We start from the raw sequence: 13,431 nt of genomic DNA, 5'->3' as shown, positions 1-13,431 counted from the left end.
CTGTCCCCTTTCTCCATTTCTTTTTGCCATAACTATAGACAGGGCCGGTGCTACCATTAAACCAACTAGGCAGCTGCCTTGGGCACAGACCTCAAGAGGGGCATAGTTTTATACAAATTACTTTCTTGAAAAAAATGCAACTGAGAAAACCTATTGAGCACCCCCTAAATGGTCCTGTCCACAGACATCAAGCAGCTCAAAAGCTCACGGTAACATTTATTTATTTATTTATTTATTTATTTATTTATTTATTTATTTATTTATTTATTTATTTTATACCCTCCCTCCCCACAGATGGCCTAAGGGTGGCTAACATTAAAAAATACATTAAAATCACAGAAACATAAAATCAATAATATTTTTTTAAATGATTAAAATAGTCCAGGAGCAGGCTATTTAAACAAATATTGGGAGTCCTTATACAAGCATGGCAGATGGCTGAGGGCAGCTCCGGAAGAAATGGTGGTCTTAGATGGAAGAAGAAGGACACTCGCTGGCACTCAGCCAAAGGCCCAGCAGAACATCTCCGTTTTACAAGCCCTGCAAAACTGTAACAGGTCCCACAGGGCCCAGATCTCCAGCAGGAGAGCATTCCACCAGGCCAGGGCCAGGGCAGAAAAAGCCCTCGCCCTGGTTGAGGCCAGATGGATGTCCTTTGGGCCAGGGACCACCAGGAGTTGCTTGTCTGCAGAGCACAACACCCTGCAGGGGACGTAATGGAGGAGGCGGTCCCGCAGGTATGGAGGTCCCAGTCCATGAAGGGCTTTAAATACCAAGGTTAACACCTTGAACTGGATCTGGAACTCCACTGGAAGCCAGTGCAGCTGGCACAGCACATGATGAATGTGCGCTTGGATGGGCGTCCTGGTAAGAACGCGTGCTTGCTGCATTCTGGATCAGCTGTAACTTCCGGGTCAGGCCCAAGGGCGGTCCAGGATAGAGTGAGTTGCAGTAGTCTAGCCTGGAGGTGACCATTGCATGAATTACTGTGGTCAGGTCCTGGGGTGAAACATAGGGCGCCAGTTGCCTGCCCTGTCAAAGATGAAAAAAGGCAGACCTGGCAACAGTCATGACCTGGGCCTCCATTGAAAGTGTGGCATCCAAGGTCACACCCAGATTCCTCACCATCAGTGAAGGTTTCAATTCTACCCCATCGAGGGCTGGGAGCCGGTTCCCAGCTTGATTGCCCCATGATCCAGACACAGAACCTCTGTCTTCAGGGGATTCAATTTCAGGTGACTCTGATGTAACCATACCGTCACAGCCTCAAGACCCTTGACCAAGGAATCCAAAGCAAGATCGGAATGGCCATCTGTAATGATTCCAAGTAAATGTATCTTTAAATGCTTGATGAGATAGGTGAAGAGTGGGGGGTGAAGGAGATGGATGAGTGAGTGATATGATTGGTTGAGGACTGAGAGGGCGGGCGGAGTGAATGCAGTTTGAGACAGAGTAGAGAGAAAATTTTTAGTCAGAAGAAAACAGGCTAGCTGTGTGCTGCCTGAATATGTTGAAGTGTTTATGAGAGAAATATAACCTGTGTGGAACCTGAACTGAGCATGTTTGTGAAAGGACACTCAGTCAGGGAAAGAGAGGCCAGCTGTGTGAATGAGAGTAAATGAAGTAACTTTAAGAACTGAGAACTACGTTTATGAAACCGATACGCTTCTTGACTAAATAAAAGTTTATTTTTGTTTTGTTATATCCCAGTGTAGCTGTTATTGCTATATCCCATTCCTATCTTCAGGGCCACATAGAACCACGAAGGAGCCTGACGCTTAGGAACGTTATCAAAGGGAAAATTTAAATAAAATATCTTGGAATAAAATATTCCTGGTGGCAGCAGACTACACAGAGGGTTAAGGGATAGATTAAAAGAAAAATCTACCCTAAAGAAAGTAAAAGTCATAACACCATCCATCAGCAGATAGAGCTGAGTGTCATCCGCATACCGGTGACAACCTAGCCCAAAGCTGCGGGCTAACCGGGCAAGGGGGCACATATAGATGTTAAATAGCATCGGGGAAAGAATTGCCCCCTGAGGGATGCCACATACCAAAGAATGGTAAGCAGACATCTGTTTCCTGAGTGCCACCCTCTGTCCTAGATTGTGAAGGAAGGAGTTCAGCCATTGCAGGGCTGTTCCACGAATCCCCACATCGGCAAGGCAGTGGGTCAGAAGATTATGATTGATCATGTCAAATGCTGCTGTAAGATCTAAAAGTATCAGCAGTGCTGACCCACTCCGGTACAGGTGTCGCCGCAGATCATCTGTGAGGGCAACCAGAGCTGTCTCTGTACCATGGCCAGGCCTGAAGCTGGACTGGAATGGATCCAGGATAGAGGCATCACCCAGGTATACCTGCAGCTGTTCCGCTACTGCCATCTCAATTACCTTACCCAGGAATGGAATATTCGAAACTGGGTGATAATTGGCTGGATCAGCAGGATCCAGTGATGGGTTCTTTAATAAGGACTGCACCACTGCCTCTTTCAGTGAGTCTGGAAAAAACCCAGAACTCAGAGAAAGATTAATGATGTCAGCTAATGGTGCCCAAATCCCATCACCACCACTTTTCACCAGCCATGATGGGCATGGGTCTAGTGGGCACATGGTAGGTTTCACAGCATGCAGGACCCTGCCCACCTCCTCCTGGGAGAGTGGCCTGAATTGATCTAATATCAACCCTGAGGACAACCAAGGGGCCTCCAGTACATATACTGCATCAACTGTGGTGGACAGATCCCGGCGGAGTGACAAGATCTTATCCGCAAAATAGTCTCCAAAAGCCTCACAGCTTATTACCGAATTTACATTTTTATTTGTCCCATGCGTGAGGGACGTTAAAGAACAAATCACTCTGAAGAGTTGTGCCGGGCGAGAACTAGTGGACGCAGTGGAAGCTGCATAGTAGTCTCTCTTTGCAGCTTTCAGTGCCATCTCATAGGCCTTCATAAACGTCCTTTAAAATGTTCTTGTCACTTCATCATGAAGTCGCCGCCACACTCGCTCTAGCTGTCTCAGCTCCCATTTGATTTGTTGTACCTCATCAGTATACCAAGGAGCTACTCTAGTTCGGGGGTGGAGAGAGCGACGGGGAGCGATCTCATCAATAGCTTCAGAGAAACGGGCATTCCAGTCCTCTATCAGCTCATCCAATGAGCCACCAGGGGGCATCGGATCCTGCAGAGCGTTCTGCAATTCAATTGGATCCATTTGACTCCACGGGCGAGCATAAATCAGCTCGTTGCCCAAGCAGGAGGGGGTCATGGTGCCCAGACAAGCCCTCAGGATGAGATGGTCTGACCATGGCACTGCTATAGCTTCATCCAGATCCACCTGTATCCCGAACCCAAAGATCAAATCCAGTGTGTGTCCTGCTCGATGTGTGGGCATTGATACAAACTGGGAGAGTCCTAATGCTGCCATGGAGGGTATCATGTCCACGTCCTGTGAGAAGGTAGCATCATCAGCATAGACACTGATGTCCCCTAAGACCAGAAGCCTGGGGTACTCCAAGGCCCAGCCAGCCACCGCCTCTAACAGGCCTGGCACAGCATCTGCTGGTGCGCTGGGTGATCGGTATGCCAGACAGATGGCTATACTCTCCTCGGCATCCCACACCAGGCCCACACAATCAATGCCAGCAATTTTTGGCAAGGGGAGCAGCCTGATGGAGAAAGACTCTCGAATGAGCACCACTACCCCAACAAGACATTTCCCAATATGTAAAACAAATATGAGAAACCTGTACCATAAATGTGTTGGAATATATGTGTGTTGCAAGGTCTGAGATTCAGTCATTATTTGGTTAATGTGTTTACCTACCATGCTATCGTTTAGATTGACCTGGAAGGGGAACCTGGCTCAAAGCCAATAATCTGCAAGCCTGTTTGTAATCTGCAAGCCTGTTTGTAAACTGTTATTGGTCAACAGGTCAGGTGATTTTCTTTCAGGGTCAAGAAGACAGAGGAATAAGAAGATTCTCCATTCAGTTATCCCAGCTCTTTGTTTGTAACCAGTAGTGAGAATGTAGCTCCAGGCATTTGTTATTTTGTAGGCAATCCTGTTAACCTTTTTCCTTTAGAAGTAAATGATTTTGGGGGTGTGGCGTCGCAGCGGAGAGGAATGGACGCATGTTAAGAGCGCTCCGACCCTCCCGATCCCAAACCCTGTCAATAAACACTACAAGAAGAAAAAAGTAAAAGAAAATAATGCTTACAAACCCCATCAAGAAAAAGAAAAACAACACGAAAGCGGTGAAAAACTTACAAGCATTCTTCGCGACCCTGGGAGAGCCGAAGGGGAAGGAACGCGGCAAGACGGAGGAAACTAAAATGGCGGAACTCATTGTAAAAAACGGCGCGACTGAGGTAAATCAACCAGAAAAATATTTGGACCCCCAGCTAGCACAATTAAAGCAGGACATTATAGACCAAATGGCCAAACTCATTAATCCGATCACAACACAACTCACGGACATAAAACACGATTTACAAACAGTTAATCATAAAGCTGATAAAGCTATGGAAGTGAGTGTGAAAGCTCAACAGGACGTCACAGACATGCAAAGAATAATTACAGAACAACAAGACAGACTAATGAAACTCGAACTAAATGCCAGACAAAATCAGGTTAAGATAAGGGGGATAGATGAACTGCATACGTATAACACAGATCTCACAAGCTTTATTGCCAACTGGCTAGCTAAGCAATTAAAGCTTGAGGAAGGAGTCTATCCCTACATCACAAAAGCCTATCGTGTGGGACCCTATCACCAAAATAAAAATAAAGACCGCCCGAGAGATATAATTATCGAGATACCAGATCAAAGAACAAGAAGAAAGATAATGGAAGAAGCCAGAACACGAGGATCATTCAAATGTGAAGGCAAATTGGTATATATTTTTGCTGATCTACCAAAGGAAGTACTTGCCAAAAGAAGAGAACTCAAGCCAATTTCTGAGACTCTGCAAAGAGCAAACAGAAGATATAAATGGCTGGATCAATGCAAACTTATGGTCTTTCATCAAGGCAAAAGGTATACAGCAACAGATATCGACACGGGACTGGAGTTACTAAACGCAGTCGGGCTGGAAACGCCGATGGAGACGAACAAGCAAAACCAAAAAAGAAAATCTTCTGAACTACTATCCCCTCAGAAAGGGAGCAAGATCCCCATCAGAGACACTTGAATTATCCTATCATTGTCTCTCAACGTATTGGTAAAATGATGGTTAGTATGATAGCCGGATTAAATAAGAAGTAGTGTAACTGTAGATAGAAGAACAAACTCAGAGGTTTTTGGGGGAGGGGGGGGCTCTTAACATAGCTCATATAGATCTGTTTAGCTCTCATAAGTGGATAAGGAGGGAGGTTGATCTCCACAACCGGTGAGTGAAGTTAACTCATCAGTTTGAGAGAGCTAAACTTGAATAAATTTTTATAGGAATATAGTACATTGATAATATAATTAACGAAGTGATACGTTTAGTTCATCACGGTACAAGGTGGTTATAGGGAGGGAGTGAGGGTGGGAGTGAGGGTGGGAGGGAAGAAAAGGGGGGGAAAAGGGAGGGTGTTGGAATAGTTAATTAGTTGCATATATCAGTCATATAGATTTATATAGTTAGCAATCTTTATAACAAAAAACAATATTTGTTAAAAAAAATAAAATAAAAATAATTAAAAAAGAATATTTATATATAAATATTACAAAAATTAATAAATAAAAAATAACAATAAATAAAAAATAATAATAACAATAATTTAAAAAAGTAATAAAAATTTACATTCTATAGTTCATTGATACAGTTCATTAGTATAGAAGGGGAGAGAGGGGGTATAGGAAAGGGAGGGGGGTTAGGGTGGTTATAGGGAGGGGGAGGGAAAAAAGACAAATACAAGCAGTTCAAAGTTTGCAACGAAGATAGGAAACCAAGAGAAGGAAAGGTCATAAAAGGGAGAAAGAACAACACTACGAGGTACTTACACAGAGAGGAATTGAAACAGTACTAAGAGCTGAAGAGATATAAATAGTTTCATTGGACTGAACTCTAAATAATTTGAAAGGTTTATGATACAAGGAGAATAAAGAAGAATTGTATTAATAATATATATACATTGATTTGAAGAGAGTGGTTTAAACAGAATATCTTTGAAACAGCATATTAGGGAAAATATTGTGATAATAGCAACACCTTTTTAAATAACTTCCCTTTTTTTTCATTTTGAGACGGATTAATCAAAAAAACCGGTATTATAATGTATGCCTGCTTATAATTGGGAAAATTCAACTTGCAGTAGTAGTTTATACTTCAGACTATAAAATATAAGCCAAGTCGGAAAACATAGAGTGAGTCAACAACAATATAGTAAAACAAGAGTAGAACTCGAGTAATTACTACAATCTAGGATAGAAATGTGTTCTAAAATCAAAACTTTATCTTTCAATGTTAGAGGTTTGGGAAATCCTGTTAAAAGAAGGAGAGTGATTTCGAATTTAGCTCATACTAAAGCACAAATAATTTTCCTACAAGAGACCCACTTGCGGTATAATAATACTGATTCATTGAAAGCTAGGTGGCTACAAGCACAATACCATGCACCCGGTAATTCCAAATCAAGAGGAGTAGCCATCCTAATTGCAAAACATATACAATTTCAACAAACAAAAACTCTTAAAGACAAAAAAGGTAGATACATCTTTGTTAAAGGGAAAATAGGGGAACACAAACTTACACTAGCCTCGTTATATGCTCCCAATATACACCAATTAGACTTTATAGAGGAAGCATTGCAGAAATTAACTACATTTCAGGAAGGAGACTTAATAATCGGGTGTGACTTAAACTACATAATAAATCATCAATTAGACAAATCGAACTTCAATAACCAAAACACAAAAAATATACACAAAACAACAAAATTAGCAGCTATTTTAAAGAAATATCATTTAATAGACACTTGGAGACACTATCATGAAGGAGAGAAAGATTTTACATATCTTTCACAAAGACATAACACATATACAAGAATAGATTACATATTAAGCTCCAATACTATTATAGACAAGGTAGAGGAAATAGAAATTGGAAATAATACAATCTCAGACCATGCATGGGTAACAATGACACTCAACCTAGATGACAAGACACAGAAAAGCAATCAATGGTGCCTACCAAAGCACTTATTATTTAATCAATACGCAACTAAGGAAATTGGGAAAATAATAGAAACAGCTATTGCAGAAAACCTATCTAATGAAATTGGGGCGCACATACTTTGGGACACAATAAAAACAGTGACCAGAGGTCACATAATAGCTCTTACAGCAAAAATCAATCGAGAAAAACTGAAACAAAAGCAAGAGTTAATAAATAATATTAAGGCTCTAGAAATCAAACACAAGTCAACAGGTAGTAAAAAAACATATAGTGAGCTCCTAACGCAAAGGAAAATCTTAGAAACCTTGGAAAGTCATACAATATATAAACAGCTGCTGGCTGCTAAGCAGACACACTGGTCCAACTCTCCCAAAACTCTTCGCATTTTAGCATACAAAGTAAAACAAAGAAGGTCACAAAATAATATTAACAGAATTTATAACAGCAAAAATGTAATACAATATAAATCAGAATCAATCCTCAAGGTCTTCAAAGACTACTACACACAACTATATTCTTCAAATAATCCTGACCCAAAGAAAATAGCCTATTTTCTAATATCACTAAAAAGTCTCAAGAAATTAGAGGAAGTACACAGAACTCTTCTTGACAAACCCATCACCATACAAGAAACAATAAATGCAATAAAAAATGCTAAAAATAATAAAGCAACAGGACCGGATGGCTATCCGGCAGAATTTTATAAAAAATATACGAATCTATTAGCAATACACCTGACTAATTTGGCCAACTCAATTCTAGATATAGGTAAAATGCCTCCTACCTGGGAGAGAGCTGACATTATTGTGATTCACAAACAGGGAAAAGACCCTTTGAAATCAGCATCCTACCGTCCTATATCGTTGCTCAACCACGATTATAAAATTTTCACTTCCATCATAGTGAATCGTTTAAACACATTCATATCTAACTACATACATACAGATCAATCAGGATTCATACCAAAAAGAGACATTACAGATAACATTTATAAATCACTAAACCTTATAGATCATTGTACACACAACAGCATGGAAGCTATTTTGTTATCATTAGATGTCGAAAAAGCTTTCGATTCGGTAGAACTATCATACCTCTTAAAAACACTGTCATACATGGAATTTGGAGAAAATTTTTTAAATATAATTAGAGCAATTTATCATCAACCAATAGCAAATATTAAAGTAAATGCTATGCACTCAGAAAACATATATATAAAAAGAGGCACAAGACAAGGATGTCCCCTATCTCCCCTATTATTTGCTCTTGCCCTTGAACCCTTCGCGGCTGCCCTCAGAGAAAATGATCAAGTAAAGGGAATAAAGGTTAATTCCACAGAATTCAAAATTAGCTTGTTCGCAGACGATATGTTGTTATACATAACTGACCCATTAAATTCGCTGCCCTATCTCTCAACCCTACTTACAAATTTTGGAGCAATATCAGGATTAACAATTAACCAAACAAAATCTTATTACCTTGCCATTAATATCCATAGCAAAATGATCCAACAAATAAATAAATTATATAATTATCAGTGGTCTCCATCACACATAACTTATTTAGGTGTTAATATCTCTCCTAACCTAAATGAACTGGTAAAATTGAATCATCTTAAATTAACAAATCAAATTAAAACAGACATTACTAACTGGAATAAATTAAAACTCACGTGGTATGACAGATTTCATTTAATAAAGGCTTTTATACTACCAAAATTTCTCTATATGTTTAGAGCGATCCCTCTTACCATAAACAGATCGCTAATAGTACAATGGCAAATACTGATCAATAAATTCCTATGGCAAAACAAACATCCGAGAATTGCGTTTAATACTATAAGGAGGAAATCAATAAATGGAGGTTTCAACTATCCAGATTTATCACTATACCAATCAGCAGCAAGACTGGCCAACCTCTTGCAAATAACATCTAATTCAACTCTGCCGGATTGGATTAAGATTACGCAACCCTCTTTAAGGCATTATGACATCACAGACATAATTTGGAATAAACCAATTAATAGACCAAAAAATATTAAAAACGGTCTTGTGATATCGTCTATTTTAAAGACGTGGGACCAAATTAAGAGCAAATTAGTCCCAAAACTATCCAGATTTTCATCATTTATAAATCAAGAATGGTTCTCACCGGGGTGGGACCGGTCCCTCATTCTAACACTGCGACAGGCAAAAGTAACCAGACTAATTGACATCACCACACAGTCAGGACTATTAGAGAAGGTAGATATAGAGAGAAAACTAAAAAGTAAACTACAATGGTTTAGCTATCTACAACTTTTGCACATGACAGAGAAAATAAAACTAAGGAACATCATGAAAGAACCTCTGACAGAATTTGAACAAATTTTAAACTCCTCTTCACAACAAAAAAAAGGGATGATAGCTCGTCTATACAAAATACTATTAAACGCAACAGAGAACAAACAATTAAGTTGCCAAAATAGCTGGAGTAAGGACTGCTCGATTGAGAAATCCTCAGAGGCTTGGAATGAGGTATGGTCATCTGGCATATTTACCTCAAAAGTCATTGTAACAAAACTTCAAACATTCAAAGTGATACATAGATGGTACCTAACCCCCCAAAAGTTAGCATTATTATCTAATAAATCGTCCCCTAAATGTTGGAAAAATTGCGGTGAAAAGGGAACCTTTGCCCACTGTTGGTGGGAATGTAAAAAAATTAGACAATTTTGGGAGGAGATATTAATGAAAATTAAAGACATTACTAATTATGAACTTCCTTTTGACCCGAAAATGATTTTTCTAGACCTATGGGGAAATTTGCACATCCCTAAAATCAGAAAGGAACTCATTGCATCACTCTTTATTGCAGCTAAGAGTACTATTGCAACAGTCTGGAAATCAAAGAGACTACCAACAATTGAGACTTGGTTCTCCAAAGTTTGGAATCACTTTATTTTAGAAAAAATAAGCAACGATATACAAAATGCAGAGCGTTTCACAGAAAATACTGGTTTTATTGATAAATGGCTCCCTTTCTTGGAATATATAGAAGAACACAATTTGCAGCCCAACTCAAAAATTTTCCAAGTTATAACAAACAATGGTTACCTCTCGTTCTACTAAACTAACTGTATATTTGAGTTATCATAAAGAGATATTATTGTTAATTCTCAAGAACACAAGGTTAATAATGTATTGTAAACTAAACTTTTGATCTGACTTGAAATGATGTTTATGATTGTAAGTTATATGTTGCAACAAAATTCAATAAAAATTTATAAAAAAAAAAGAAGTAAATGATTTTAAAAGCTAAACTCGTGTGCTGACTCTCTATTGATTCAAGATCCATTGCACCTCTGAAGAAAAGCTATTTTTTAACCTTTTTCCCCAACCAAGTGGACCAGTTGAAGTAATTATTAAGGTGAAAAAGATGCTAGCGATTCGTGTATATTGTTCTTTGAATAACAGCAGTATGGTATGGCTTTGGATAGGCAATATGAGATCATTAACTCTCAAAAAAGGCAAACCTTATGAGTTATATCATCCTGCTTTCAGATAATACTGCCAGACATTGCTGCATCTCAAAATAGTCTAGGAGACTCAAAGTTATCTCAGAAGTCTCAGTCAACTTGAGAGGAACAATCCTTACTGAAACTACTCCTTTTTAGCTCTCCAGAGAGCCAGCTAAAAAGAAGAAAGCAAACAAACAAAGTAACTGCAGACAAAATATCTCCTTTTCAAGTACAACATAATTCTCTCTCTCATTGTCTCACAGCAAACATGAGAAGGGGGTGGGAGTAGAAGACACTCTGTTGTGCCAGCCAGGAAAAAGGTGGGGAAATAGCTTCCAATGCTACAAAAAGAAACTTTTCAGCAACTTGAGGAAGCCAAGCAAGAAGTGAGAAGGAAAACAAAAGGGAAAAGGTGGGAAACTGCCTCCAGAGCTAAGAAAAAAACCCACTTCATAGAGCAAACTGTATCCCAGCAACACCAAGAGAAGCGGCAGAGTGGAAAACACTAAATCTTCACAGCTATTCTGCTGTGTCTGGAAAGAAATGGGCAGAAAGTCAGCTTCATGGCTGCAATAAAAGGGAGGAAAGTAGGGAAATTCTACTGTAGCAATGCGCAGAGCATACTTGCTGCAGAGGAACAAGTGTGGGGAAAAATACCTCTGCACTAGAACCTACAACTATATAGTCAAGCTTTTAAGGTTTCCTCAAAATCTGAAAATCCTTTAAAGAGTTATGATGACCTCGTCCAATCCTTAAGGCCACTTTCGGTAGGTGCTCGAGAGGGAAAACTGGTCAAGACCAATTTGTCATCTAAACCTTGGTTTGATCAAAGCTGTATTTGTGCTAAAAATGCTTTAATCTATGCCTATAAGCTAGCACTGAGAGCTGATGAAAAGACCAGAAAGGATGCATATCGTTCTCTTTCATTTTTAAAAAAGAAATATAAATCACTGGTTGCCCGCTGTAAGAAAGAACATACCAGAAAACTGTGGGCCAATATAATTGAAGTAGCTACGAGCAAAAACTCAGTGGTGTTCTGGAAACTAGTGTCAAACTGCGCCTCCACAGCCGCCTCCTCCTTGGCTTCCTGTATCCCCCCAGATAAATGGACTACTTTTTTCCAAAAAATGTATGATGATCCTATTCAACCCCCTCCTGCCCTAACAATAGAAAATCTGGCCAAATGCCCCACAGTTCATGCCGAAGAGGTAAAAGCTTATATTAGCCAGTTAAAGAATGCAAAATCCCCTGGGCTTGATGGAATATCTCCAGAATTACTAAAAACAAATAAGGACTGGTGGGCAACTTTCCTAGCCTCCCTATTTACTTATATTGATGAAACTGGCTACATCCCCAATGATTGGGGAATGGCTATAGTAGTCCCCTTCCATAAGAAGGGAAAGAAGGAGGATCCATCCAATTATAGGCCCATCAGCTTACTAAGCATTGTAAGCAAATTGTCTACAAAACATCTGCTGGAGAAATTTTCAGACTGGCTAGAACAGGAGGATATAATTGCTGATGAGCAAGCTGGGTTTAGAGCTGGCAGGTCAACAATAGATCACTGCCTAGTAATGCAACACCTTGTAGAGAAATATGCTACAGGAGACCAAGCATCACTTTACCGGGCATTTGTTGATTTAAAAGCAGCTTTTGACACAGTCTCTAGAAATAGACTTTGGAGGAAACTGCAGGCCTCCTCTATTGATAGGCGACTGCTGTTCCTTTTTGGGGCTATGCACAACCAAACTGCCCTGAGTAAGGTGCAGCCGAATTGGGCATTTGACTGACCCCATTCAAACTTACAGGCAGGTGTGCCTTCTAGCCCCCTTTCTGTTTATCTTCTACATCAACAATTTGGTAAACCTTTTGAATGACCCTGGATTGCACCCTCCCAAATTATCAAATAGGCACATTCACGTACTGCTCTATGCAGATGATGCTGTATTACTTTCTAGGACCCCCATAGGGCTGAAACGAGCCCTAAAAAAATTCTCCCAATTCTCTGATACTGAACACCTTCTAACTAATTACCAAAAAACTAAGATCCTGGCTTTCAATAAAAATCCAAAGATCAGACGATGGGAGCTTCAGAGGCATCAGTTAGAACAAGTTACCAGCTTCAAATATTTGGGTGTAGTTTTGCAAGCCTCAGGTACCAAAATAACAGATAGCAGCTTCATTGCTGATGTGGGAGAAAAAACAGCACACTGTATACTGAAATTCTATCGATCACAAGGGGGGCAGTATGTACCGGCTGCACTCAGATTGTTTAAAGCCAAACCATTGGTCCAATTAGTATACGGATCATTCTTAGGGCTGCCATCCTCCTCTTTCTCTCAACTTGAGAGAGTGCAGTCCAAATTCCTTAGAGCCCTATTACAAGTGCCCAAATGCATGCCTAACTCATGGGTTAGACTGGAAACAGGAATGTTAAGGGTAGAGGCCAGAATCACCATCCTTTCAATTTTCAAATGGCTGTCAGGATGTCTAAACCCGCAAGGTCTGCTCCCTCTGTTATTCCAAGACAAATTTCAATCTAATTGGCAAAAGGCGACTCTGAAATCCCTGGGAAAATTAGGTCTTTCCCCTCAAAGTTTGCTAGTCATGGGGTTAGACCGAGCAAAATCACCCATTAAGCAGAGAGCGACAGACATTGAAAGACAAACAGATTTACTTAGAGCACCAGGTTTTATTTCTTCAGATACTACTAAATATATTGCCGCTCCTGCAGCCTACTTTTACTTTCTTGAATCCAGTAACTT

This window comes from Eublepharis macularius, chromosome 8 (genome assembly GCF_028583425.1).
Source record: "Eublepharis macularius isolate TG4126 chromosome 8, MPM_Emac_v1.0, whole genome shotgun sequence".
Lineage (NCBI taxonomy): Eukaryota > Metazoa > Chordata > Lepidosauria > Squamata > Eublepharidae > Eublepharis > Eublepharis macularius.
The sequence above is the reverse complement of the archived record's forward strand: the minus strand, read 5'-3'. Positions refer to the sequence as shown.